Source organism: Helicoverpa armigera, chromosome 28 (genome assembly GCF_030705265.1).
Source record: "Helicoverpa armigera isolate CAAS_96S chromosome 28, ASM3070526v1, whole genome shotgun sequence".
In the NCBI taxonomy this organism is placed as follows: Eukaryota; Metazoa; Arthropoda; class Insecta; order Lepidoptera; family Noctuidae; genus Helicoverpa; species Helicoverpa armigera.
Window position 1 is genome coordinate 4,645,283 of NC_087147.1, and position 25,140 is coordinate 4,670,422.

The following is a 25,140-nucleotide window of genomic DNA, read 5'->3' on the forward strand; positions in this document are numbered from 1 at the left end:
CTGATGATGGAGACCAGAGAAGGTCAAGCGAACTCGACAATTGAATATGTAAATTACCTCGTGTTTGGTGGTATATTATTCGTATTGATGAGAACTTTCCACTAATACGGATAGTAACAACTAAGCTTGTCACTGAAAAGCCAAAAATAAAAAAACTTTTTACAAAAAAATAAGACCGAAACAATGAAAAGCACCGACTTCTAGGCCGATGCACCTAATACTAACTAAAAAAACTATTGCTTTTCAGTGTTTTTTTGGGAGTCGTTTTTTTTTTTTTTTAATAAGTTGCATCGTGTAATCAGACATACACCTCATTGTCAAGTTTTTATCCTGCGCATGCCTACAACTTTCAAAAGTTGCCCTGGATTTCTCAGGGTTTCCATCATCAGATCCTGACCTGATGAATATGGGACCACCTGGGAGGTAGACACTATCAATCTAAATATATAAAACTCAAAGGTGACTGACTGACTGACTGACATAGTGATCTATCAATGCACAGCTGAAACCACTGGAAGGATCGGGCTGAAATTTGGCATGCAGGTAGATGTTATGACGTAGGCATCCGCTAAGAAAGGATTTTGATCAATTCTACCCCCAAGGGGATAAAATAGGGGATGAAAGTTTGTATGAAACTTTGTAAATTTTAAACCGATCGGACTGAGATTTTGCATGCATAAAGCTACTATGGCGTAGGCAACCCTTAAGAAAGGATTTTGATAAATTCCATCCCTAAGGGGATAAAATAGGGGATGAAAGTTTGTATACATCTTCTTAGGTTTTATGAAGAAGTCCTGATGACGAATCAGAATTTTATGATGACGTTCGCTTAAATACGATTTTGATTAATTCAAACCCCATTCAACCCCCACGGGTGATAAAATAAGGGATGATGAAGGATGTAAAATGTATTAGTTTGAACCTATCAGTACGTAATGGAACGAACAAAATAATGTTTAGTTCTAAATGTTGAGAAGTTCTGCCTACCGCTATTAGATGGCGCTGTGCATTTTCGTCTCATTTCTGAATCGCGGTGTTAAGATTCTCCGCCAGTTAATTACCTTCGAACTGGACTGTAGGTAATCTGGTTGTTTGGTTGCTGCGGATTGCCTTCCTCACTGACATATTAAACATAAATATTTCTAGCAACACAACCTTGATCAATAAATCTATGCGACTGCTAAGTGCTAATCCTAATTATACTGTCACGAGAAAGAATGCACCTACGGGATAAGTAGTATTTTGACTATTCTACATTGTCCACGCAGACGAAGTTGCGGGCAACAGCTAGTCATATACATAATTTAAAAAAATGGTCCTTAAATTTTCTCATGAACAATTTTTTCATAACAGCGCCTGAACAATTTTTGAAGCATTTTTTTCGTATGAAGGTGTAAAAAAATTAAGTTACAGAGTATGTCATATTTTTTTTAACATTTTTATCTTTTTTTTGAGATACGTCACATTGTTATAAGACGTGGGGCAATTTTGTATGGATTGTGATCCGTCTTCTTTATGCTCCTATTACTACCTCTATTAATATAGAATATTTTGATTTATTTTTTATATTGTAATTTAGAGATTTAGAGATTATTGTATAGATTTTTAAATTGGGTCCAACCTATTATTATTAAAAAGAATATAAATATTAAATTTTGATTTTCCTTAGGTATACTTACTTAGGTAACTAACTAAAAACTGTAATTGAGTTTAAGTATTAGCACTTTTTCTTTCTAATTTATAAGTTCTATTAGTTAACCAAAATTGAAGGATGAGATCCCTAATAATTTAAAAATAACTATTGAATATTAAGAAAGGTTCTTTTTTGTTTAAATGTTGGTGTCCTAGAAGTAAATTTGTTTCAGTTATTTGGATAAGGATAACCAGACATGGCATGACAATAAATGTTTTATAGTTTATTAAAGTTTCCTCGCATGATTATTTGTCTTTTTTTTGTAGAAAAAATTTAGTTTTGCATTAAAAAAGCGCAATTAGACAAATGTGCCCCTTCTTTCAGACTCAATGACAAATTTTCTTGAAATATTAAAAAGAAAGGTCACATTTGGTTAATTATGCCATTTCTTTATAGTAAGTGGATTTTTTTTTTTTTTTAAGTTGAAAGGAATAATTTGAATTTATTTTAAAATTAACTATATATAAAAACTAAAAAGTTAAAAATATAATAGTACTAACCTTCACGCATATATCATCAGTATTTTTTTTTCTTTTAAGCTATAGGTTTTCACGCTATGGAGCAGAATATGGTAAAAACTTTAATCTCAATTATCTCAGTTTGACCAAAATGGTAGATGTGCCCTTCTTTCATACGACGGCAGCCTTGTTCTCACTGATAAAAATTTTAAAAATGTAGTTAAAACCATTTTGATTAAAAAGGCGTATTATAAAATTCAGGATCAATGTATGATGACAGTGATGCCTGGAGGTAAATTAATATTGTTTTTTCTTTTTCTCTGCACATGTGGCTTCCCCGGCGACCACGGGCACGGGAGTGCCTCCGCCCAGACCAAGCCAGCAAGACCCCAAATTGCATTATATAAGAACTTGGTTACCCAATATATTTTTTCTTTGAATTGTATAAATCGCTTTTCTAGTAACGATTGCACTAAAATGATTTTGTATAATTTATTAATACATTTTTAGCTCAATTTGGATTGTATAACATTCTCAGGACTAGATAGAAAACTGTATGAAATATGTAAATTTTATTTTCTTTTAAAAAGAGTGTCCATGGAGTTTCTTGCCGGTCCTTCTCCATGAGACCAACTCTTTGGAACCGTGCACCTAACTTTGACGTTTCGAAAGAGCTTTCATAGGCCTATTTGAAATAAAAAAATTTGAGTTTGAGTTTGAATTATCTTCCAAGTCATAAAATTATTCGTCAAAAACAACCTAACACCATATTGCAAAAACAAAAGCTCAACTGAAACGCTAAACTGGTACAAGTAACATACAAGTTGGTACAAGCTGACGTCAATTCCGCAAGGCATTCCATTCGTTCCTTAGCATACCTTGTCACTTTGTAGCGAGGGAATTGCGTAATACCACGGAGTAAGGAAAGATGAGCGGAGATGCCATAATGCAGGTCGGTCAGGCGCCTTCTACTAGGTCAAATTCGTATGACCAAAACAATCAGTTACGAGTGAACTAAATGTTCTTTGAGACATCGTCAACGATTTTTGGTATTACAAAAATAGGGTCCAAAGAAGGCGTATAAGGAAAAAGACAGTAACGTTCCTCGTCCCCCGCACACCCATATTTTGACGCGCTACTTTCTTAGGAGATTTTCCGTTATGGCACCTCCGCTAGTCATTTTGTTCTCTATGTGTTGTGTTCAAATGCATGTCGTTCAGGGAGTGAATGAATGATTTGACATTGAATGATATGTAGTGCTTGGGGACAGATGTAGTTTTTTGGTCTTTTGTGTGTCAGTAAAAAAATTTACTGTGAAGATATAATAATAATATGATGATACAAAATAATAATGTTATTTTGAACGATTGTTACCCAAGGCAGATGTTGTCCAGGGAGATGAATAAATATAACTTTTATTGTACTAAGTACTGCAAAAAAGTTAAACAGACGTTTTGTTTAATAAAAAGAAAATTCCCATACCTACAACATTTTCTTAACTTTGTAACTTTTGTATGCAGTAGTTCCCTCAGGATGAGAGAAAAACCAAGTACTACAGCTAGTTCAGTTGTAAAGCACAATTTATTATTAAACAAAGAAGGTAGTTTAACAGTGCACTTACTCTGTTAATGGACTTTACTACCATTTTATAGTGAATTTAAAGGAAGTTGTATATATTTTAGTATTCTACTTGTAAGAGAAAAGTTGAATGAGATTGGACTTCGGCAGAGTCCTTTTAAATTGTCATTTCTATGTATTTTCATAGCTCGATAAAATCTTTTAAGTAGTGGAAGTTGTTAGACTTTGTGTGTCTGAAACTACAAAACGGAACTATTGATTTGGATTTATTTTTAACTAGCCGTTTTCCCATGGTAACTACTGAATGTATCGGGATAAAACATAGCCTACATTAATCGGGAAGAGTGTAGCTTTCCAACAGTGAAAGAATTTTTCAAATCGGTTCAGCAGTATCGGCTTCTTTTACGGGTTGGGATACTCTTTTCGGGTAAAAACAACAAAAAAATTTACATTATTTCATATTAGCATTGAAGTATAGATTCCTAAAATACACCTATGTATTTTAATTTATTTCTTTTTAGTGTCCAATTGCATCAAGAGTTGTGAATATTTTCACAATATAAACACACATTTATTGTATTTCACAACTAACATGTCCGCTTCGGATTTTCTCTGAAATCCAGTTTGATTGACGGAGGACAAAGTTGGTCCATTGTTAGTTTTATACGGAAGTTGTTACTTATCTCTGTTATTTTTTCTTTTACAGATAAACCGGGTTTTCTTCTTAACTTCGAGATACACAGGTAAGAATATAATGCTATTTATTTAGTTGGTTTTTCGAGATGTATGAGAACTTGCTTGAGTGTTCTCGTTAGCTACCTAAGTATCGGATGATATCTTTTGTTTTTGGTTGTTATCGGGTATTTTTTAAGGTCCGTCTTTAGAAGACTGGTTTTATCCAGCACACAAAATAAAGATAGAATTTGCTAGAACATATTGATTGGAAATGAACATACAGGAACGTTTCCTTTAATTGAGTTAGCATTCTGTAATAAAGGTTTGGAATGCGCAAAGAGGGAGGATAAAAATTTCTCCCTGTGTTTAAAATTAAAATAATTCAATAGATTCTTTGGTCTAAACGTACCCCGCCTGAGATTTAGTACACAAAGGGGTCCGGAAAGAACAAAGTAAGACTTTAGTCAGTAAAAGTCTGGCACTCATATGGGCAACTAGAATCAAACCTTTTTATAATTTTTGACGTTCATAAGTGCTTGTAAAGGCCTAAATGAAATAAATGATTTGACTTTGACTTTCACTCCCGCTTCCCCTCATTTTTGGTGTAAAGACACACCTGTGTTTGACCCAGGAAATGAATCAAATAAACCTAAGATTTGCAGTTGTAATTATGCAAGAAAATTCATGCTTGCAACATCGCACACTAAATTAAACCTAGTTCAACATAAAATACACAAATTCCACTTAAAATAAATACATGTTTAAACGTTGCTAATGTAGGAAGGAATTCGCTTCTGACAACATCATGTGTGATTAATTAAAATCCAGTGCTTTTGAGCAGAAAACGAGGAACTTAGTGTTCGTGGCAGAGACGAATGTCGGAGTGCTGTGTTTTACATGTTACGTTAGATAACTGATTAATTTTGCTGCATGGAAATTAGCATGTTAATTACCTTTTTAGATGTGGGATGTGCGAATGTGGTGATTAGATTCAAAACTGATGATGTGCATACAACGTTTCTACTGTAGTTTTTTTTCATTCGTTTGGATTGCCACTTAGGTAGATCAAAATAGAAACGAAAGTTCTTGAAATCCTGCTTCCAATGGACCAATGTGTCTTTTACTTCACAAAAGAATCATCTGATTTTTTTATGACGAGGGGTATGGTGGACAAGGGGTGGCATTACAAAAATGACTTGTTTCCTTCCGCAAAAAAATATACGTCTATATCCATCATTTCACTTTTTCTCCGCGTCGTCTATGGGATTGCAACGCATTGATTTTTAATAACTTTGACAAATGACAGTGGTGACCAGTCGTCATCAGGTGGTTTCTTTGATTGGTGACGTCACCCTCACAGTAATAAATCAACGGGAAAATAATTTAATGGAAAATTTACTGATTTTGGTGTGAATTATGGGTATTTTATTACAAAATTATGAATGACCGTGTCTCTGCAAATAAAGAATCTTATTCCATTCTAATCATTTGTCGTCTCAGTCAAAAGACATCCGATGGCCAAGCTAGGATAACTTAAGTACCCAGTCACCATTCTGAGCCTAGTCACTGAGCACAGTCTGGGATATGTTTTATGACTTATTTATTTTAGCGGTAAAAAGATAAATCCTCATGTCCCCAGGTTTTTCCCAACTATGTTGGGGTCTGCTTCGTCGACTAAAATTAAGTAAATGAAAGTCATGTTTTTCATATTTGCCTAAATATGATGGCAACTCTTACCAGTTTGCCAGCAGAAGTCAGAAGCTAGTACTTATTAAATAACTAAATAGACGGAAAAATAACCCATAATACTTAGTAAAGCAGGTGTAGTTAACATTCAAAGAATAGGTGTTTCTGAAAATGTGAATAAACTCTAATTACTGCCTTCTATTGGCGACAGGCATATGGTGTTTTTCGCACACATAACACGAATAAAACATGCTTCAATCAATAACAACCACTTTATGGTAGAACACGTTTTTAATTCATTAAGAAATTAGGTATATTTGCAAAAAAATCAGTACGCATTTGTTAGTACATTCATATATAGGTATGAATGTACTAATAATGTTTCCCGCGGTTTTACCCGCATCCTAGGAAACCACTTTTCGTAACCAGGTAAAAAGTATGGTGTGTCTATGTTGTATCTTAGGTTCTAGAGGTAGATTATCTGTGTACCAAATGTCATTTAAATCAGCTTAGTAGTTTTAGCGTAAAAGCCAAATAGAGAGTCAGAGTAATTTTCGCATTACCAATATTGATTAGAATTGGTTGATAAATGAATCCTTTTCACAATACGGAACCGAAAACCAATATAGCTTAATAAATCTTTTATTAAATTACAACATTCAAAATTATCTATATTGGTACCTACTTCTCCACGGAGGAAGGAAAGATAGCGGAGACGCCATAAGGAAGGTAGGTCAGGCGCCTTCTGGTAGGTCAATCAACGTACGGCGGCGTGATTAGCTGCTACATTCATGTCAAATCAAATCAATCTGTAAACGATTGGTCTTGATTGATTGTTGATTTTATTTTAAAGTTAATGAGCGGTTTCTATGGAAGGTGTGCAGGGTGGAGCTAGTAACGTTCCTCGTCCCCCGAACACCCGCATTTGGGCGCGTTACGTTCTTAGGAAATTTTGCGCTATGATATCTCCACTAGTAATTTATTCTCCATGTACCTCTCCTATTTACATTGAAAGAAATATTATTACGATTCAATTGGATTACGAATTTCTTTAGCGAAAGATTTTTCAAGGCTCTGATCTTGGCTTATTTTTATAGCAATCAATCTTCAACAATTGGGTATTCGTTATGATAAATTTATTCGACGACCAGTCGGTATGGCAGTGGATAATTGTATGTCGTTTGAAAATGGCTAGGCAGATGATGGTATTAGATAATTTAGATGATAACGGACTAGAAATATAATTTAATTGATAGATTTTTTCATTAGTATATTTAGGTATATTTTGGAAGTTCTATTAGAAGTCAACTATACATATAACAACAATAGGCATAACAAACTAGAATCTTTTAGCAAGTTATGTTTTTCTATATATTTTATGGTTTGTATACCTAAATAAATAAAAGTCACAAATCTGTATACCTTCTAATAAGATTATAATTTTTTTTACAATAATGAAAAGGCATATTGTTATGGAATTTTATAGGTAAAACTAAGTATGTACAAAGCTAAGCAGCTCACAGAATATTAACACAACTTGATTGCAGCTTCTAAATTAAATTTCCTCGAAAACAACCTAATTAGTATTTTTGAAAAACGTTCGAGCTACATTTCAAGCTTGTGGTCTAAATAATTCCATGTTAAACCTAAGCGAAAATCGTTAGTTTTGAACATGTTATATTCCAGTACGTTTGTACTAGATATGAAATAATGTGGTCCTAGTTTCGACGGCTTTCGTTTGAGAGTAGTTCAGTGATATTATAGTTGTAGATAACTTTGTATTTTGAAATTTAAATTATCTAGAATTCTGGAATAATGAGGAAAAGTTTTTGCAGATAATATGGTACAAAGGACTTTGTGGTAGCTTTTTGTTAGAAATGTAGAAAGCTATAGAATAGAGGTTGATTATGTAAGGTATATATTTAATGCACACTGCAGGTTGTATGTAAATTCAACTCTACTGGAATTTGCAAAAAAAGGAGAAAACAAAACTTTATAACGAAATGTTTTATCAAACGTTAAATTATAAGCAATAATGCTGGTACAACGATTCATCTATACTAATATTATAAAGCTGAAGAGTTTGTTTTTTTGTTTGAACGCGCTAATCTCAGGAACTACTGGTCCGATTTGAAAATTTCTTTCAGTGTTAGATAGCCCATTTATCGAGGCAGGCTATAGGCTACTTTTTATCCAGGTACGGGAAGTAGTTCCCACGGGATACGGGTGAAACCGCTGGCAGAAGCTAGTTTGTTATAAATAGTTCGTTTGTTAACTTGAAAGCACTATACTCAGGAAGTATCTATTAGGCATTTGTAAAACACTTTCAGTGATAGATAGCTCGATTATCGAGCAAGGCTTCAGGCTATTTCTTATCTGTATACAGAATGTCTAATATAATTAGTTTTTCATTTTTCTATTCTATTTCTAAAAACTACGAATTATGAATTTGAATTACCTACTACATAAATATTCATAAAAGATCAAAGTCATTTACTTTATTCGCCCCAGTTATTACTGAGACCTAAAAAATATTATTACATAGGTACTTAACTAGAATATGTATTACTTAAGTCTTGTGTTTTTAAATATCTAAGGAACTTCTTAGTAATAATGTACAAATTATTCATATACAGAAAAGTAAATGTAGTATGTTGTTTAAACAGAATTTTCTTGAAATTGGAATGTTTTTCTCAGTGTTAAATAGTGTAGCTTTTTTCATCTGAATTTGGAAAAACAGAAATAATAATTGTAAATTAAAATTATACAAGTTTGATGTTTGTTTTGAATGTTACAACTACAAACAATAATATTCTGGAAAGAAAAACATATAATTAAAGTTTCGTGAAAACAACAAGTCTAAAACACAATAAAATATGATCATTTATAAAATACAAACTTACATTACCATAACATTAATCTTTATTACCAAAAACTAAAGCCAACAAAAAAATAATAACAAACATTTAGTTACCAAAAATACCCTTTTCAAATAATATCCGTCGGTTTTCTAACATTAAATATCTATAAAACAAGGCTTATTTTCACAAAGCCTTCAGGCCGAGTTTAGAGGCCTCTCAAATCCCTAGATTTGCCTCTAACGACAGTTTAGGCTACTTACAATATGCTGTTGGCACGAGATATGGTTAAAGTCATGGAGAACAAAATGACGAACAGAGATGTCACAACGGAAAATCATCTGCCTGCCGAGCCTTTTTCCCAACTATGTTGGGGCTTCCAATCTAGCCTTATGCAGCTGAGTATCAGTGCTTAACAAGGAGCAACTGCCTATCTGACCTCCTCAACCCAGTTACCCGGGCAACCCAAAAGGCTAGTTACTGGCTTCGGACTATCCGTAACGAGTGATAAGATGTTCAAATGACAGCCGATGTTATAACGGAAATCTTCTAAGAAAATTGAAGTATTCGGGGGACGAGGAACGTAATTAGCTATGCCTTCATACACCTTCTTTGGAACCCGCCCATTATTTGTACAACCAAAAGTTGTAGACAGATGCATCAAACCACTCGAACGTCAGTTCACTGATCATTTTTGTGATACCCACCATACGTTATTTGACTTAGAAGAAGACGCCTGACCGACTTGCCTTATGGCATCTCTGCTCCTCTTTCATTCCTCCGTGGTTTTAGTCCTTGGGTCCCCAAGATAGTTGTATAAGGACCAGGAAATTGGTCCTTCCATGGAGTTGGGCTATCAAATTTGCATATAGTTGTTTATCGTACGAGGAGATTTTGGATATCTTAATTATGGAGATTAACATATGAAATGGATCTACGGAATTGTGTAGCTGTGTTTGGTAATGTAAAACAAACATATTTTTACAAGTACCTAGACAAAAAAGGTAGACACTGAGTCTATACAGGAAAAAATGGGGTTCGTTGTCGACATTCTAGCTATTTATTTCTCAATATCTTTTATAAAATACTACTTCTCTTCAGATTTATAATATTATCTAAAGATTAGTGCTAGATTAATTCTTAACTTAATTTTGTAATCAATATTTCTGGTAAATAAAGGAAAATACCAAGAAGACACTCATATTACTTTTTCCTATTATATCGTTTTCTAATCATTCGTTTATTTTAGTCTCAATTAACTAGAATATAAACCTGACATTACCTCAATTAAATTAATTTAGTTTCACTTATACCATTCCGATACCAGTTTCTATTTTTCGAAATGAGCAAAACAATTTCCAAAGCACGAATAGATTCGTTTCAAATGTAAGTAATTTTCTAAGTTGTAGCCATCGAGGCTACTCGAGGCGACTTCTAAAAGCTCTTTTAAAAACTTATCGCGACCTGATTTCGACTTTAAAGTGAAGTAGGCAGATTGAGCGAAGTCGGGCCAGTCGCAGGCGGCCGAAAATAACCGACTTTTAAATGGAAAAGAAACTGTATCTGTCTGTCTGTGCATATTATTGGGATTAATAAGAACACATGCAACTTGAATAATGAAAGGAAAAGTTAGAAGACTTCGTTACCGGGAAATAACAATATGCCTACGCAAGTTTGTAAACTTCCTAGAAAAATAATACAATGTATCTTTTGTGGAATCCGACGAAAGTTTAAGTTCTTATTTTCTGTTGACATATACATAATTATACATATAGGTAGTACGCATAAAACTTGCCGTAGTAATGCTGTGATTGTAACAAAAAGTATGTAAGCACACTTAAGGACAAACTAAACTGGTCGTTCAATCGTTCCACATAATTTGATGTCATATTTTATGAGAGAGCATGTTTTTTGTTTGATATGTACGTATAAAAATATACACGCTTTTATGTAAAAATGCAGTAAAACGTGGCTAAAAACATAATTATGTTAGTAAAACATGAAATGAGTACACATTTTCCGTAGGTACTACTTTAGCATGCGTTTGCTATCTTGGAAAACATCTAGTTAATAATAAACGCTACGATTGCTTTGCATGCAAAGGCCACTGTTATTGATTTCACCCCTATTTCTTGCAAGTGTAGGTACATATACAATGAAGTATGAAGTTTTCTTTTAGAGTATCAAGCCTGTTTTTAACATGCTTATATTAGCTTCACTTGAAACTATGTGTGTAAGAAAACCTTGGAATCTTAATGTGACCCACTTCCCAGTCTTCGATTAGGATGAAATTTTGCACATGCTCTGAGTTCTGATGACAATACATGACTAGCTAAATTTAAGTGCGTTCTAAAAGCGTGTTTTTAGTTTTTTAAATTATCATTTTTTTCCCAAAATTATTTAAAAAACTGTTTAACAGTAAACAACACTGAAGCTAAAGTTATTAATTTACAATTTAATAGAAGTTAACAAAGATACGGAGAAAAATCTGTGAGGCTTTTTGCAGAGTTTTTTTTTTATATTTACATAATTTTTCTGTTACCTATAACAAAAAGCTTTTTTTATTAAAAAGAAAGACAAAATAATTTGTTATTTTATTAACATCTGTTCCATATAGTTTGCAAGCAAGTTTATCATACATGAGTTAACTGTGTATTCAATATTACAGATTTCAGATAATCTTGTTTTACGATCAGAACATACGTGACTCCATGCGGGTATATTGTCGTAACGTTATTAAATGTTCTAATTTCGGTATGTAAATACAGGTGATTTATTTTTAGAAGAGGAGATAACGTTTATTAAAAAAATAAATGGTAAGGATTACCCATTGTGCATTCATGGTATATTTGTCATATTTATCTAAAATATGTATACCTAAGTTAACTGTTTTGTTATCTGGTTAAGTTTGGGCTGTGAAATAACCCATCGAATAGAAGAACAATTTACAATAGAGATAGAATATTAAGTAAATTATTATTAGCCAGCGGTTTCACCCGCGTCCCCGGGAAAAAGTCGTCTGTAGATTGGGACATAGATCTTACGATGATGTGAAGCCGCGGGTTGCAGCTATTAACTCAAACATATAATATTAGGTATATCCTCTAGGTAAGTAACTTAAAAATAATAGTTTAAAAAAAAACTAAAAATCACGCTTTTTATAGAAAAACGAACTAAAAAATAGAAAATAAATTTTACTGAATTTAAATTAAGAAAATAGTGTTCAAAATTTCAATGAATATAAATTAATAATAGTGTGAATACAAAAAAAATATTTAAAAAAAGCGTGGGGTGCTTTTTAAGGTCTTATCGAAATGAAAATCACTCTACTCATATCTGTCAATAAAATATTTATAACTATTGACACCATGCACCCCACGCTTTTTTTTAATTTTTTTTTTTTTTGTATTCACACTATTATTAATTTATATTCATTGAAATTTTGAACACTATTTTCTTAATTTAAATTCAGTAAAATTTATTTTCTATTTTTTAGTTCGTTTTTCTATAAAAAGCGTGATTTTTAGTTTTTTTTTAAACTATTATTTATTTTCTGCTTTTTAGTTTGGATTATTTATTTTGTTTAAAGCTTTTCAGTGATACGAATAGTTGTCACTGTCCATACAAGTGGGAAGTTCTCATTAATACAAAGAATATAAGGCCAAACGAGGCATTTTACATATTCAGTTGTCGAGTTCCCTCGACTTTCTCTTTTCTCCATCATCAGGTCAGCTCCCAACCTTCACTGTTGCATAGGTCTTGTCAATACAAATAATTTAAGCCCAAACACGAGGTAGTTTACATATTCAGTTGTCCAGTTCCCTCGACTTTCTCTGGTCTCCATCATCAGGTCAGCTCCAAACCTTCACTGTTGCAAAGGTCTTGTCAATACAAATAATTTAAGCCCAAACACGAGGTAGTTTACATATTCAGTTGTCGAGTTCCCTCGACCCTCTCTGGTCTCCATCATCAGGTCAGCTCTAAATCTTCACAGTTGAATAGTGCTTTTAGGCGTACACCTGAGTGTCAAGTTTTTACCCTATATATGCCTACAACTTTCGAAGGTTGCCCTCGATTTCTCAGGGTTTCCATCATCAGATCCTGACCTGATGACTATGGGACCAACTGGGAGCTATTCCGAGTCGAACAAAAAAAGAATCACGTAAATCGGTCTATAAACCTCGGAGTAATCGATGTGTATGTGTAACCTCCTCCTTTTTGGGAAGTCGGTTAAAAATGGATTAATTTTATCAAATTAGTGTATTGTCATCGGTCCTCAATAAATCTACAAAGTTTGAACGAAATCTGGCCGTTTAAAGTGGGTCAAAATCGCGCCCAAAGAAGTCGGTTACAAATAAACATACAAACCTACAAACCTACAAACATACAGGTGAAGCTAATAAAAAGCGTGTAAAAATATATACAAGTACCAAGCTTTAATAGGTAATTGTCATCCTCATAGATCACAAATGTAGATAGCAATTGTGACAAAAAGTTTGGCGCACGTAACACGAACGTGAAGAAAGAAAGGACATTTTCATTCTTTCTTTCTTTCTTTCCGTCGACGCGACGGACCGAACGACGGGTTTTTGTTAGCGACAAATATTTTTGGACGCAAATAGAGACTTGTATTTTGGCTAACGCACACTTGGAAATGTATGTATGTATACATGTACGCAAGAGTACCCGCATACTGAAGACTAAACAGTCGGCCGACAGTTGTCAATTAAAAAAAAATTTAAGTCTCTATTCTCATCAAAGTTTTCAGTCGTTCTGATACCGGCTAAATACCTGATCTTTGTAATGTGCGTACTACCATTCATCTTCATACTGATTTATGAGCCCAAAAAAACTATCGGCCGACTAAAAGTTTGCGGTGTGTCGGTACTCTTAGAAATGTATGTATTAAAACGTTATTTTTGGCATGACCTTAATGTGAAAAGGGATCAATCCTGTCTACATTTTATTTTATTCATTAGGACAGACCTAGCAGCTAATTTTGTACGGGGTTTACGTTGAATTACATATAAAAGGTTTAGTGACATTTACATTTTGAGACTAAAGTTTTTACCGAGTTAGAGAGAGGATTAATGGGCAGAGCGAAGACTGCCTCGTCGGTCTAGTGGTCGCAAGCGCAGCTGCTGTGCTCAAGGTCTTGGGTTCGATTCCCGGGTCGGGACGAAATCGCTTTGTGGGTTTTCTTAAAACTTTACAAAGCAGCCTGTAGTCTGATGTTTGTGATTGATTCGCTCGTGCATCGGAGAGCACGTAAATGTCGGTCCTGCGCCTGATCTCTCTCCGGTCGTCGGATTGCCACCCCATCGGGCTATGAGAGTAAATTAGTAGGGAGTGCACCTTTGTCTGCGCAAATGCTCGTGCACTATAATATGTCCTGCGCAGCTGGCTGATCTCATTAAACGAAAACAGCCGCCGTGGCCGAAATCGGCCGTGGACGCCATTATAAGTCTTACCTACGCTATCGGATGACCACAGTATTATTCATCATCACAAAACATTGGAAATAGCCTATGTATTAACGTTAAAAGCTGCGATATTTCTAGGTAATACGACTTTACCAGCCGATAAATATACAGAAACTATGGCAGAATATGAAGACATAAACAGTGCATTTTATTTGATACTTATGCTTGCTTTTATCGTAAATATGTAAAGTGCAGCTGATGCAGTGAGTTATAAGATATTATACCTTAGCTAAGGTGAATGGTTATGGTAATATTGCGTGATGGCAATGGAAAATACTTGTGGGTTTATGTCGTGAAGGTGGCAATTTAAAAAAGAAGAACAGCTCATGCCAAATTTTATGGCGGCTCAAAAAATCTCGGAATTAACTGTGCCCAAAATACTTGAGTGTTCACAATATTGTGAACTTCCATTAAGGCACATAGCCACTTGTCAAAAAAAATTGATTTCCATTAAAGGGTAATCGTTTAATTAGGATTACATAAAGAAACAGGTTGCCGGTACAGACAAACCTGTACGGGTAGGTAACGATCAGTGCAGGTATAATATTTCAATACAATCCTATTGACTCACTTATAAAGAAACAGGTAAGTTACAACCTGTCATCATACAATTTTCACAGGTGATGTGAATTATTGTTGCCCCTAAAACAAGAAATACATGAAAACCAGGCTACAAAAAATATTTAAGGTGGCTCTCATTCAACAAACGTGAGTTTTTCCATTTTATAGACAACGGATATTTCAATATTGGCACGAAATAAGTACAGATCATTTCATCCGTAATTCCCCGACCTTGATGATCCACAAATGTGTACTGAAAACAGCTCTATAGTTACACAATGACAGTGTATATTTGCAGTTTGAATCCCGCTGGATACAAACCATTGGTTAGTCGAGACAAGGTCGGGTTGAACGAATGGTTTGCAATTGGAAATACGTAACTGTTTAAATGTTTGTATATGAGACCGGGTGATTGGTTGCCTGTTCGTGTTTTATCAGTGTTAATAGCGAGCTTATGCGGTTTTACTCGGAGTATTACTAAGTTTTTCAAGTACGAGTGTGCTTTCGCGATAGTTTGTGAGAATTTTCGTTACTATAATTATCGGCACGAATCTTGAGCTCTGACCTTCACCTGTGCAGAAGTAATTTATTGGGACCCTTTTGTGGTATGAAGTGAGGCGCGGGGGCGGGCTAAAGCGGTGATTGGCCCGCAGCGCATCGCGTCATAGCCGTCACTCGGGATTGGTTCTTTGCTAATAAATCTGAGGGCACGGCAGTGCCCTCGCCAAGACTCGAGCAAAGCGGGCACGGCCGTACCATCTTTTCTCGAAGCGTTTCGCGGCTATTTCACCCCCCTGTATCTTCCATGTGGACAAAGCCAGGAGTTTAGGTTTTCGATGACCAAGAGTAAGTATTACAACAAGCTCAGTCTCAAAATTACAAGACATTTGAATAAATAGTTTACGAGTAATGAGTGATCAAAGTTACACCATTTTGTCACTCACTGACTCACTGACAGATCATCAAAAATCTAAGGTACTTCTAGCAAACTTAGAACCTTCAGATTTGGCACCAAGATAGGTTATTAGTTACATATAAAGGGAAAATTATAAAAACCTTAAAACTTAATAAAAAATAGGAAACAAATTTATATTTGCGGTTTTTCAAGAACATTGTGTATGAATTTTGACTGCATTGATAACTTTGTTATTTATTTATGTACCAAATGTTACTATTAGTTTTATTGTTACATAGTGTGGTATATTGTTATTATGTATTAAATATTAATCAAATACATATAAAAAAAAGCTAGGTTAAATGAAATGAATAATGATAAAATCTTTCATAGAATGCAGTGCGATAAATACTGCATGCTCGCTCGATAGATGGCGTTGTCCTGGTCTAAATCGCGCTATAGTTTCGTTACATAGCTTAGTATAAGTAGTACTTTAAAAAAAAATCATGTGATAGTGCCATCTATCTCTGAAATAAACCCCTTTGATTCTAAAAGATATGCGATTCGAAAATTCGACGATTTCGAAAAGTTTTTAGTTTATTAAAAAAAAAAAATGTTGTTTACGTGCTACTTTAGGTGTACATATTTAGTCTATACCCCAATATTATAAAGAGAAAAACTTTGTTTGTTTGGTTGTAATGGATAAACTCAAAAACTACTGGATCGATTTAAAAATTGTTTCACCATTAGGAAGCTATATTATCTGCGAGTAACACAGGCTATATTTTATCCCGGTGCGGGCAGTAGCTCCCACGGGACGTGGGTGAAACCGCGGGAAAACGGCTAGTTTGTTATATATTTAGTTAGTGGCATGTAAGCAAATTTAATTTGTTATATACTTAGAGAAGAAAGAGACCTACAAAAAATAAATTAGATCCCACCAAAAACATTAAATGTAAAAAAAAGCCAAGCCTCTACGCAATTCTTCCACCGTAAAAAGTTTTGAGATCGCATAGAAGCCAAGTCTTGTTCAACTATATTCGTAATAATAAATCAATATTTTGTGACTATATCAATAGTTTTGTTAACATTACAATAATATTGTCTTGGCCATGAGCGCAAGTTAAAAGTCGCTCCTTGTGTGTCCCCGTGTAAATACCGTTGGATTTATAAATTTATATATGGACATAATTTTGCGATTGGACTGATTATGGACTGATTGGAATTTGAGATCTCCATGGACTAAACATGCGCCATAGTTCATGTGCAGTGCATTGATCTTGCATGATACTGACTGTCGGTCATTTAGTAACAATAAACTAAAAGTATTTAATTCTGTGATATTAAACTTCATGTTTGACTTTCACCTCTTCCAGATAATATGCTGTATTATATTTATAGTTTATTTTGCTCATGGCCAAGTCAATATTATTGTAATGTTAACAAAACTATTGATATAGTCACAAAATATTGATTTATTATTACGAATATAGTTGAACAAGACTTGGCTTCTATGCGATCTCAAAACTTTTTACGGTGGAAGAATTGCGTAGAGGCTTGGCTTTTTTTTACATTTAATGTTTTTGGTGGGATCACTTCTGAGCAGATGTAGGTCAGAGCTCAAGATTCGTGCCGATAACTATACTGAACTCTAATTTGACCGGAAAGTATGAATAAAATTGCCTTAAAAACCCTTGATAGTTTTTATGCAGGTGCAAGAAATAATAACATTATGGGAAACAGTAATTTTATTTGCATGTTTTTTAAATTAATTAATAAAGTTTTTTAAGACCCATAAAAATAAATGATAACATATTCAAACAACGTATTGGATTAACCTGGTTTTAAAGAGGGCCAGATTATGAATAATTGAAGCGATTAAACAAATAAATGTTATATTTAATTGAAATGTTATCTATTATATCAGTAGTTCATTATTTTCAACGCGGAAAGGTCAATAGCTATTAAAATAGGGATTTAATAGAAATGTGAATTATTAATGTATACTGGAAAATGTTTTAAATACTTAGTACTGTTTACTGAAATTATTATCCTGATACAATAATTTAACAATCCTATATTAGCCACGTGAATTTGTACTAATATTATAAAGCTATTGTTTTGTTTAGTTGAACGTATAGGTAAAGCTCAGGTCCTACTGAGTAGATTTTTAAAAATCTTTCAGTGTTAGATATAGGATTGCGCGTTTGCAAGTTACATATATACATATTTATGTATGCGTTATGTATTTAAATGAAAATATTTTTATGGAGGTACATAAAATATTAATTATTCCTGTAGACTGTTATATAATACTTTTTATCTGCGTCCATAACGTAATTCTCTGAAGGCGCTGCGCTGGTGAGCCCTGAAATATTAGTCCTTTTGAAAACATTGTGTAGATCAAAGGGGGAGGCCTATGTTCAGCAGTGGACGTCCTATGGCTGAGATGATGATGATGATGATGAAAACATTGTCAAAACCCAAAAAATCTAAAATACCAATCAACAAAATGTGTACAGAATTCACAAAGACACGTACCTTTACACAAATACACACGCAAAAAACCAAAACATATGTTTTCAATGAAATATGAGAAAAAAATGAATGCTAGGAAAATTGCATTCCGCCATTTTGAAATTCCGCGCGTGCACCGCGGAAATGTAATATACGTTTGGAAATTGACGTTGTATGAAACTGTGCTAGCGAGAGAGGAAATATTGTAATTTTCTTTGTATTAGTTAATGGGAAAATATCAAAATAGATGCAATTTCAAAGGGGAGGGTTATATTAGTTTTGTTTTAAATATGTTTTGTTTGAGATATGGTGAATCTGTTAATTAAAGTGTTAGTTAAAAAATATGTGTGTGAATGTGTATATTATTTACTTCTTCTACACAGTTCAACGGATTTTGATGTAATGGCACTTTAGTTATACCCATCTATAAAGCTTACCCATCGGAATAACAGTATATAGTTAACTTTTAACTTAACCGGTTGTGGGAAATATTTCTTTCAGGGGACAAGAGACAGAGAGACAAGACAAACGGGTGACACCACTGCCCGAAGCCAGTACTAATATGAAAGGAATACCTTAAGCATGAAAAGCTTGTAATTTTTTTTATGTATTAAAGATTAATATTAACTAGAATTTGTGCATCTGTAAAACAATTGCATATTGCAACGTAGTGACGAGGTGCATCAATTGATTGCATTCGTTATTGGCGACGGTCAATGCCAATGCACTATTATTTCATTAAATAATATCCTAGTTAACTGAACAAGGAGAATGTTAACTACAGAGACTCAATTATTTTAAACATATTTCATCATCAGCCTATCGCAGTGGATGCGAGAAGCCGAAAATCGATCTCAGTGGCGTGCACTTGAAGAGGCCTATGTCCAGCAGTGGACTGCGATAGGCTGATGATGATGATGAAATAAAAAATATAGTTTCATGTAGGTACAATAGATGAATTGAAAATAAACTTCAAAATGCTATTACATACATTATAAATATATGGCAATACATTACGCATAACATTCACATTACACTTTCCTCAGGAAGTGGTAAAAACCGCAACAAAATCCATCCAGCAGTTTTTGAATTAATCGCGAAATAGTCACAGTTGACGACTTTGTTTTATAATAAAAAGTAACTACCTATGTATCTGCGTTTATGTAAAGTTCTATATTAGTAGTAGATGGAGAAATAACAAAGATAAAGGCAGTAAAAGTAAACTACAATATGCGTTGTTAAATTTTATTGTTATCGTTTCAGCACTTTTGTGCAATCGAGTAAAAACTATTCATGCATAGAAGTTTCCTCATTTAAAGGAGTGGAATAGCGTCTTTACATATCATTTAATCTTTTTACACTTCGTTAGTGACTACAATTAATATTGTAACAGGGATGGTGAACTTTAAAAGAATTTGTAAGACTTCCTATTAAAAAAAAATGTCATCATTAAAAAAACCAACGGTCCATTAAAAAAAAAAACATGCCATCATTCGAAGGGTCGAGTCTCTAAATAATAATTCCTATTTACTTTATTGGGCTATAAAGTCTGAAATCACCAACCCGCATTGAGCAAGCGTGGTGATTAATGCTCAACCCTTCTCAGTGTGAGAGGAGGCCTGTGCCCAGCAGTGGGACGATAAAAAGGCTGTGACATTAACATAACAGTAAGTTTATTTTATTCGGATTAGTGAATTAGATACATAGCTTCCTCTTGACGCGATTGAAACCACGAGAACCAACTAGTTATACATAGATACATAAATTCTACCACCACCCGCTGATACCTAAAATTAATTTCTGCGATGTTCCGTGATGGCAAAAAGTTTGGTGAGAACTAAGAGCTCAGTGAATGGGGGAGGTTTTGGGGGCAGCTGAATTTTGTAACTATTGACGTGAAAGAGGGCTATTCTAATAAGCCTACTTTCAATAAATGATTTTGACTTTTGACTTTCGACATACCTATAAAGTGATAATGTACTCTCTGACTACATACTCATATCTAATCTGTGTCAAAACTGTACACGTGTCAAATTTATTGGAGCTTGTAATACAATTATATCCAACCGAGTTAAAAAATTAAAATGATGTTTAGTTTTTGCGTTGATTAAAATTATATTTTTATAGACAGACTTTCAAAGGTTTTTTTGAAAGGGATAGGTCACGTGTGATCAAAAATATAAAATATTTCCTTCTCCAGCGGTTTTACCCGCGTTACTTAGTAATACTTCACATACGGCCAATGGGTAATGGACGATATATGGGCCATCTAACACTGAAAGTATTTTCTATATCGGTTTAGGAAACAAATGAACGTAATATTCAACGTTATAAAATATACATATACGTACATAGATAGTTTTTATTGTATGCATCGAATTCCAGCTTTATTTTTCAAAAAATATTCAATTGTATTGTTTCAGATATACCTATATGTACTACTGTTCGAGATATTTTCTGTTGTTTTAATGATAGCTCTCAAATATCATGGCCTAGATTCGTTGAATTATTTGATATTTTGAATAAAGCAAGTAATCGGATAATTTCTACAACAAGTCGAATTACACTAAGTCGAAATATTCGAAACGAAGTGAATCCGATGATGATTTGACCTATGTTTACAAATAAAGCATTCTGATTCTGATGATCTAGACACACGGCAGTGTGTCCGCCAAGTTCGAGCAAAAAAGCGACACACCGGCCGTGGGTTATATTACACGAACCATTTCGGGCCAAATTCGACCCCCCTATAACTCAAAATCTATTTTATTTACGCATATCAAATTTCTGGTATCTGTTGAGACCCCCTCACTTATCTAAAATACAAAATTTCATTAATATACCTATTATAGGTCTTGAGATATTGACGTCAGAAAATCGCTATTTTTACTATACACTCACTGACTGACTCACTCATCAAAAACCTAGACCACTTCCAATGGTCGTATTGACTTGAAATTTGGCATGGAGATAGGTCTTTATGTCAAGGTAAAGGAAAAAATCTGAAAATGGCCAAGTGTGAGTCGGTTTCAAAATAATGAAGGTGATACCCGTTTTAAATTTATACCCCTAAGGAACGAAAACGAACTTTTATCTATATTTAAATGATATATCTTCGAATGGTCGTACCGATCTGAAATTCGTTACAAAGGTCTGTATTTAGTCAAAGTAAAGTAAAAATCTGAAAACGACCAAGTGTGAGTCACTTTCGAAAATAACTAATGTGTAACTTTGATCCACGAACATAATATATGATAACATGTTATGTCAGTCAGTTGGTAAATCTAGTCCATTTAGTTAATCTAGCTCATTTCTTTGTAAGAAGCATAGTGCATATTCAAAAATCTGAAAGATAGTATAAATGAGACATTTCCTTAACTAACTTAATCATAAGAAAAAAATAAAATAAACAACCTTACAAAAATAAATGAAATCCCACCCAAAACAAAAATGTGAAAGGTTGCCAAGTTCGATAATATGGGAATGCTTCGCCTATAAAAGAAGTGAGATCTGAATAAGTACCAAGTTCCATATACATACCTCAGTTAAAAATAGTTACTTTTTAATGATGTTACTTGGCAAGTTTTAATAGAAAATTAAATACTTGATTCATTGCGTTTAGTGGGTTTATAACAAGGTGTGTGAAAACTTGCCGAGTCATACATTTAAACCACTGGTAGTCAATTGTTTTTTGCATCTCATATCGTGATACCGCCCGCGTGGTCTTACCCGCGAACCGCGTTGCCGCGCAGAAAACCAAGCGGAAAATCCGCCATTTTGAAAACGCTGTATCATCGGTCTACACCACCTTCGATGACATAATACTGTAGTAGAATATCTTCATTTTCAGTCAGCCTGAGGGGAAATAAGCTTGATAACCAATTACGTGTTTTTTTCCGTAGCCTATTCAACCAATATTGATTTCATAACATTTCTATGCCGTTGTAAATATGATATTCGATGCAGAGTAATTTGGTATGATAGACGGTTCTAGAATGTTGCTGTGATGAGGTTCTTTTAATACTGGTATTATGAATAGCCTCATTTCTATGTAAATATGGCGTACCTATAATTCGCGTTACATACGTATACATACTAAAGGTTCATTATTTCAATTACAACAATTACTTCAAATCAATAACAAAACATATAATTACAAATAAAGACTTAAAATATAAACTCTTAAAAAAAAACTATCAAAACCCCTTCAGTGCCAATTTTTCTGCAATTCATTTAATTGGAACTAACCGGAGATGATAAATTTGATTTACGGATAATTAATAAATACTAGCTGCTATACCATAAATATGTGCGTATTAATAACACCATTTTACAACTTATTTATGATAAATTGAAAATGAAACGTTGTAAAGTATCCCAGCAATTCATCGAATAAATAATGAGAACTACGCGTATACGCAAATATTTCTTTAATTCGCTTAATGTTATTAAAATGATTGCTCGAGAAATTTTAAATTATTCAACAAACAGATTTTTTTTTTATATTAAGTCATAATTTAAATTCTTCTACTCTACATATTCTGTTGTTTCAATATGATAGACATTTTGTATGCATTTATTTTAATTAGCTCCAGCAATTTTAAGAATTTTAAAACTTTATTAATATTCCACATGATACCTATGTTTTAATATTTTGATGGCTATACTTTCTCAAACTTTTTAAAATCAACAAACAAGTATTTAACCTATATTTAAAGCATAGCTTTATTATTTTTTATATCTTTCTTTTCAATCAAAAAGAAAAAAAACAATTGCAGTTTTTTCCAGGTACGTAAAATATCAAAATAAATACATAGTTGTTTTCAGAAAACTGACGTTTACGTTTTCGGTGAACTTTCATGCAAATGTATAAAGAGAAAAAGTGTGTGGCTTTAGAAGGAGTTTCAATGTAAATACTCGTAGAGTGGTTTCAAAATTTTAATACTATTACAGAATAATTTAATTGAATGAACCAAAGTTAGATCGTTGAATCGAATTACGGCAGGGAAAACTTTGAGAACTTCAATCTAATAATTTATTACTTGATGATTTAATAAGTGTACGCTTTGAATTTATATGAAAAGGGTAAATAAATATCTGTTTTATTATGTTAGGACTTCATAAATAAGTTATTGCGGAATGTATAAAGAATGTCTTTAATGTGGTATGATTGAAATCTCATATTGATGAAAGGTCTGCCTATCTAAACACAATTTGTTTGCAAGTATGATTTTTGATAGTTTGTTATTTATAAGTTAGGTTGATATGAAGCATTTATATGAGTTGTTTTATCTCTGAAAATATTGTAGAATTTAGTGTGTGTGTTTTTTTAACAAATGTATAAGATTTAAATTACAATAATAATTAGTATTGCTAATTGTAAAAACAGGAAGCCTTTTTTGCTTGTACCAAACGAAATACTATCCCTGTTCTTGTCTGAAATCGTGGAAAAATGTAGGTAAGTATATACTCTGCATGTTAAGTTACCCACACTTTATTGGGTCTGACAAAACAATCCTATCCGTTAGGAGAACAAACACAATTTGTGGGTACATTTCCAAAAAGTCCTAAAACTTTGAGACACGCTGGAATACGTGAGTTGTCGTCATGGAGAACTAAAGATCTAGCGGAGATGTCATAACGCAAAATCTCCTGAGAAAGTAGAGCGCCAAAATGCGGGTGTTCGGGGGACGAGGAACGTTCCTAGCTCCGCCATCATAAATTTTCTTTGGAACCCGCCATTTTTTGAAAACCAAATCAGCAATCATCAACATCAGTTTTTGACTGATATCTCAAGGAACCTCGTTAATGTAATAGTGCTTTAGTCACACCTACTAGTCTAGCCTTTATATCGTCCCACTGCTGGACACAGGCCTCCTCTCACACGGAGAAGAAAGGAAGGCCTACCGTACATAACTTGACCTACAAGGAGGCGCCTGACCTACCTACCTTATAGCATCTCCACTATCTTTCATTCCTCTGTGGTACATATCCAAAAGTCACAAAACTTTGAGACACACAGTAGCACGTGCGTTGTCGTATTAACGCAGGTGTGCTCCGTGATAAATTGTTCTACAACTGTCAAGTTCGTGTCAAAGGAATTTGAACATTATGTTCTTAGTATTAAGGTTGATATTTGGTTGGTTGGTGATGAGTATTGGCTTTCGTTTTATTTATTGGCGTATTGTATTTTTGATGATTTATTTGAAGGTTCGTTGAACTTATGGTTATGGGAGGTTTTAACGGAAATAGTGCAGTAGGTATTGAGAATTTTATTACCATACATGGGTAAAATAGGTCATTGCATGGTTGCTGCGGGTTTGTTTGAAAGAGGCTTAGCAAGGAACTTGGTGGATTTTAGTCAGTAAGAGTCTGAAACTCCCTCACGCTGCACCCACAGCGGTAGGTTGCCATTTGATGATGTTTCCTAATTGTACTGCAATTTTAAAGTAATTACCTAAATTCATTAACAAATAAAATAAATGATGCGGTCCTGAAAAAACAAGTCAATTACGCTGGATTGTTAACATAACATGTTAGTCCCGGCAAAATACGGCAATTTAGACCTATTTATTTACTCTTGTATGTCAATACCCATTTCGTTCAATGAAAAAAATTCCAAATACTTATAGGTATCCTAATTCAATCAGGCATCTAAGGCCCATAGAAAATACATTGCATAAGTATTATAACATTAAATTATACACTAATACATATTTTTTATAAATAACTTAAA

General features: G+C 33.6%; 1 protein-coding gene across 1 annotated transcript in view; it reads left to right on the forward strand.

Moving 5' to 3' along the window:
• LOC110371493 (sex peptide receptor) overlaps positions 1-25,140 on the forward strand; it is a 285,637-nt gene that overhangs the window by 64,740 nt on the left and 195,757 nt on the right. Inside the window, exon 3 of the mRNA XM_064042429.1 lies at positions 4,436-4,472. The gene's annotated coding sequence lies outside the window, so the exon portion shown is untranslated. The remainder of the gene's footprint in view (positions 1-4,435; positions 4,473-25,140) is intronic.